This window comes from Microtus ochrogaster, chromosome 15, assembly GCF_000317375.1.
Source record: "Microtus ochrogaster isolate Prairie Vole_2 chromosome 15, MicOch1.0, whole genome shotgun sequence".
NCBI lineage: Eukaryota > Metazoa > Chordata > Mammalia > Rodentia > Cricetidae > Microtus > Microtus ochrogaster.
Window position 1 is genome coordinate 6360635 of NC_022017.1, and position 4257 is coordinate 6364891.

General features: G+C 46.7%; 1 long non-coding RNA gene across 1 annotated transcript in view; it reads right to left on the minus strand.

The window, feature by feature from the left end:
• Nucleotides 1-3970, minus strand: part of LOC106143921 — a 9953-nt gene extending 5983 nt beyond the window's left edge. Inside the window, exons 1-2 of the long non-coding RNA XR_001229056.1 lie at nucleotides 3880-3970; nucleotides 3213-3296 (exon numbers count right to left, since the gene is read on the minus strand). This is a non-coding gene — a long non-coding RNA (uncharacterized LOC106143921). The remainder of the gene's footprint in view (nucleotides 1-3212; nucleotides 3297-3879) is intronic.
• Between the last annotated feature and the right edge of the window lie 287 nt (nucleotides 3971-4257).

Genomic DNA, 4257 nt, shown 5'->3' on the forward strand with positions numbered 1-4257 from the left:
GAGGTAAGCCAGACCCAAAAAGAGGAACATGGGATGTACTCACTCATATTTGGTTTTTAGCCATAATTAAAGGACTAGTGAGAATTCTTAAACTTTAGGAACAGTCACAATCCCACATCTTATATTCCCCGTAGGGCTCCATCTTCTTGGTAGCCTGACTTATTATCCAGAACTTTGAGAATGCCACAGAGCAGCAGGGGTGAAGGCAGCACCTCACTATCCTATCTACATCCTCCTGCCCATCATAGCTACATCTTACTCTTGTCTTTGAACTGCCTAGGACCCTTTTGAGGAAGTGCACACAATTATAGAACTGTTGTCTTTGTGTCCCTAGTTGCATTCTAAGCTTCCTTCATGACTTCTGATAGGTTTGGGGTGGAAGCTGAAGAAAAACTTGAAAAACTTTGCTATTCCGGGAAGAGGAACTGAAGTTCTTATTATTTTCCTCAAAAGTCTTGCTTATTAGAAAATACAGTTCTGGAGAAAGAAGATGCAAGGGGAAGCGGGTGTTACAGTGCAGAGGCCTCTCTCAGTCAGGGGCACGGGCGTCAAAACAAAACAAGCTATAGGTAAAAAGCCAGTAGCACATTGACAGCCCAATAAGGACTTATTCTTAAACATTGCTGTGTTATGGGATAGAATATTTGCTTAACTATGTAGAGATGTGTTACGTTTGTTTGTGTTGCATTTGTTTAACTATGTAAAGGTGTGTTGCCTGCATAAGGCACCTGATTGGTCTAAAAGCTAGGCAGAGGGATAGGTGGGGCTAGTGGGCTGAGAGAAAGGGGAGCTGGCCAGGTATGGAGGAAGCAGGATAGCAGGATGGACAGTATGCAGATGAGGTAAAGGAGCCTTGGGGCAGCACATAGATTAATAGAAATGGGTTAGGTTAAAGAAAAAGCTGACTAGAACCAAGCCTAAACTAAGGTCGAACGCTCATAATTATTAATAAGTGTCCATGTCATGATCTGGGGGGCTGGTGGTCCAAGCCTAACCTAAGGTCGAACACTCATAATTAATAATAAGTGTCCATGTCATGATCTGGGGGGCTGGTGGTCCAAGCAAGCCTGCTACACTAGTAGCATGCCAGAGCCAGCCTGACGAGGGAATGGATGAACATGGGTAGGTGAGTGAAAGAAGGGAGGGGAATGAGGATGAGTGAAACACGGGCAACTAGCGATCTACCATTCTATTGGCTCCCAAACAAACTGATCTCAGGTCTCCTGGTCACGTGAGGATTTGTGTAGGGACGACATACCAAAGGAACCAGGAGATTGGGAATAATCCAGAAGAGCCAAGGTTTCAGGCACCTCTGGATAGAGCCTCTCAGGTAGGATTGACCAGAGGGTGAAAGTTGGAGGAAAGGTGTTTAAGAACCTGAGGACCCTGGCGGCTCTGTCTAAGGTCCTGCTTGAACTGTTCCTGCCACAAGAAAGTAGCCTTTCCAAGGGACAGCATGAAGACCTGTAACCCCAGGAAATCTGGGAACACAGAGGATAGCAAAGGATCCCCAAAGGACGGTGAGCCCAGAAGATCCCTACTTAAGAGAGGACTCTTTTTTTTAAATTTATTTATTTATTGAGGATTTCTGCCTCCTCCCCGCCACCGCCTCCCATTTCCCTCCCCCTCCCCCGATTAAGTCCCTCTTCCTCATCAGCTTGAAGAGCCATCAGGGTTCCCTGACCTGTGGAAGTCCAAGGACCGCCCACCTCCATCCAGGTTTAGTAAGTTGAGCATCCAAACCGCCCAGTGAAGTTTGTGTACAAATGGATGGAAATAGAAACACTATCCTGAGTGAGGTAAGCCAGACCCAAAAAGAGGAACATGGGATGTACTCACTCATATTTGGTTTCTAGCCATAATTAAAGGACAGTGAGCTTATAATTCGCAATCCTAGAGAAGCTAAATAAGAAGGTGAATCCAAAGACAAACATATAGGCATCCCCCTGAATATTAACCTTCATCAGGCGATGAAAGGAGACAGAGACAGAGACCCAAATTGGAGCACTGGACAGAAATCTCAAGGTCCAAATCAGGAGCAGAAGGATTGGGAGCTCGAGCAAGGAACTCAGGACCGCGAGGGGTACACCCACATTCTGAGACAATGGGGATGTTCTTTCGGGAATTCACCAAGGCCAGCTGGCCTGAGTCTGAAAGAGAGGACTCTTAACGACATGTTTTCAGGATGCCACAGGGTAAAAACCTCCCTGGGAGTCATAGGGTGACTCACGTGGAGACCTCTGCTACTCTTGTTTCTCCATGGAACCCGAGGACAGCTGTCCCTCACCCCAGTTCAAGCCAAGGCTCTTCTAAAATACCCCAATTCTTTTCCTGCCATGGGGTTCCATACATCTGTTCCAGGGCATATAGAGAGAACAGAACTGGGGTCCACCTGGGCTTTGTGTTCAGAGTTTTCTTTTTTTCTTTTTTTTTTTTTGTTTTTTTTGAGATAGGGTTTCTTTCCTGGAACTAGCTCTTGCAGACCAGGCTGGCCTTGAATTCAGAGATCCGCCTGCCTCTGCATTCCAAGTGTTGGGATTAGAGGCGTGCACCACCACTGCCCAGAGGTATTCTATTTTTAATTATATGTAGGTGTGTGTATGTGTGTGTGTGTGTATGTGTATGTTTATGCATATGAGTGTGGGTTCCTTTGAAGGCCAGAGGTATCAGATCACCCTGAAACTGGAGTTGCCCTGATTATAAGCTGTTTGTTTGTTTGTTTATTTATTTATTTACTATCCTAGTCTAAGGGAAACACAGTGTTGAGTGTCTGGCTATGATTCACACTGTAGAGGACGTAAAAGACTCAGAGAACATTGACCCTGGAATGATAGTCCGAAGGATGTAGTACCCAGCCAACCCTCGGGGGAGTGTCAGAACTAGCCAAACCTCGGGGGAGTGCCACAACTAGCCAACCCTCGGGGGAGTGCCATAACTAGCCAACCCTCGGGGGAGTGCCAGAACTAGCCAACCCTCGGGGGAGTGCCATAACTAGCCAACCCTCTGGGGAATGCCATAACTAGCCACCTTCTTGGACAGAATGCAAAGACTATTTATTGCCCTCCCACCAAGGAGATAAGGGGAACACAGAAGTCCCCAATTACCCCACCCTAGGTGCAGCCAGATGGAAATGGGAAGCAGGGGAGCTGCTGTTCCTCCCACAGACAAATCTAACCAAAGGGCCCTTGAGGGACGTCGGTGGCCCGACCTACCTTCTCTGCTGTTCAGAAGTCATTCTTGCCCTTGTTCTTGATATGGCCAGGTCTCTGGAGCTGAAGATGGAGGCAGGTTAGACCCTGAAATAAATAAGAGGAGACTCCCTTAGATGTATGGAGAGAAGAAAGCAGTCACTCTCTGAGCAGTAAGCTGTGTCACGGCTTAAGTAGTTCAGGAAATGTCCTTGTTTTGGGTGGGTCAGTTTGTGTGTGTGTGTGTGTGTGTGTGTGTGTGTATGTGTGTGTGTGTGTGTGTGTGTGTGTGAGTTATGCATAAAGAAAGATAAAATTGAGCAGTGGGAGGCATCTGACCTAGGAAAGCTCCCCCTCATAACTGGAGAAAATCATATTTAAGACTGTAGGAAGGGGTATGGCAGAGGTTCCTTGAGCTGAGATGGGATCCAGGCAAGGATTTGAAACAAGCGAATTTGAAATTAGTCGCCTCTGAGGGTGGAAACATAGGCGGGAGGTCAGTCAGCTCTAGCCTTCAAGTGCTTTGAAAAGGGGAAAGGAAAACCGAAGTCAATACACTTGGGCCGAGGCCCGAGTGGTGATATGGGTAAGGAGCAAACCCTACTTTGGTGGGTCCTACTCTACTTTCCTCACGGACCTTCTTCCTCACCTTCCAAACCATCAAATCAGGCCACTTAGCCCAGACACTTACCTGGCCACACTTTGCACCCCTTCCCCGTCTAAGCTTTCTTCCCTCTGAGACTCATACCACAGCAGTCCCCTGATGTTCACCTGCCCCTCCCAACACTTTGTGACTTCAGCTATGACATCATAGATGTGGGGCAATCGGCTGTCTCCTAGACTCACCTCAGGTCTTCTTACCTCTGCTTGATAATAGCGAAACGATGAGAAAGTATAAAATGTTAAGCTTAATTTCTGGAGACTTTGGCTCCTTTGTTTTCCTCTACTAATTCTATAAAACATCCACTCAGTTTTAGAATGAGCCCCAAAGTAGAATTTGAAAAGAGGCCATGGAAAATATGACTTCAACATTTCTGTAAAGATAAACCTTTTTGTTCCGAACTCCAGA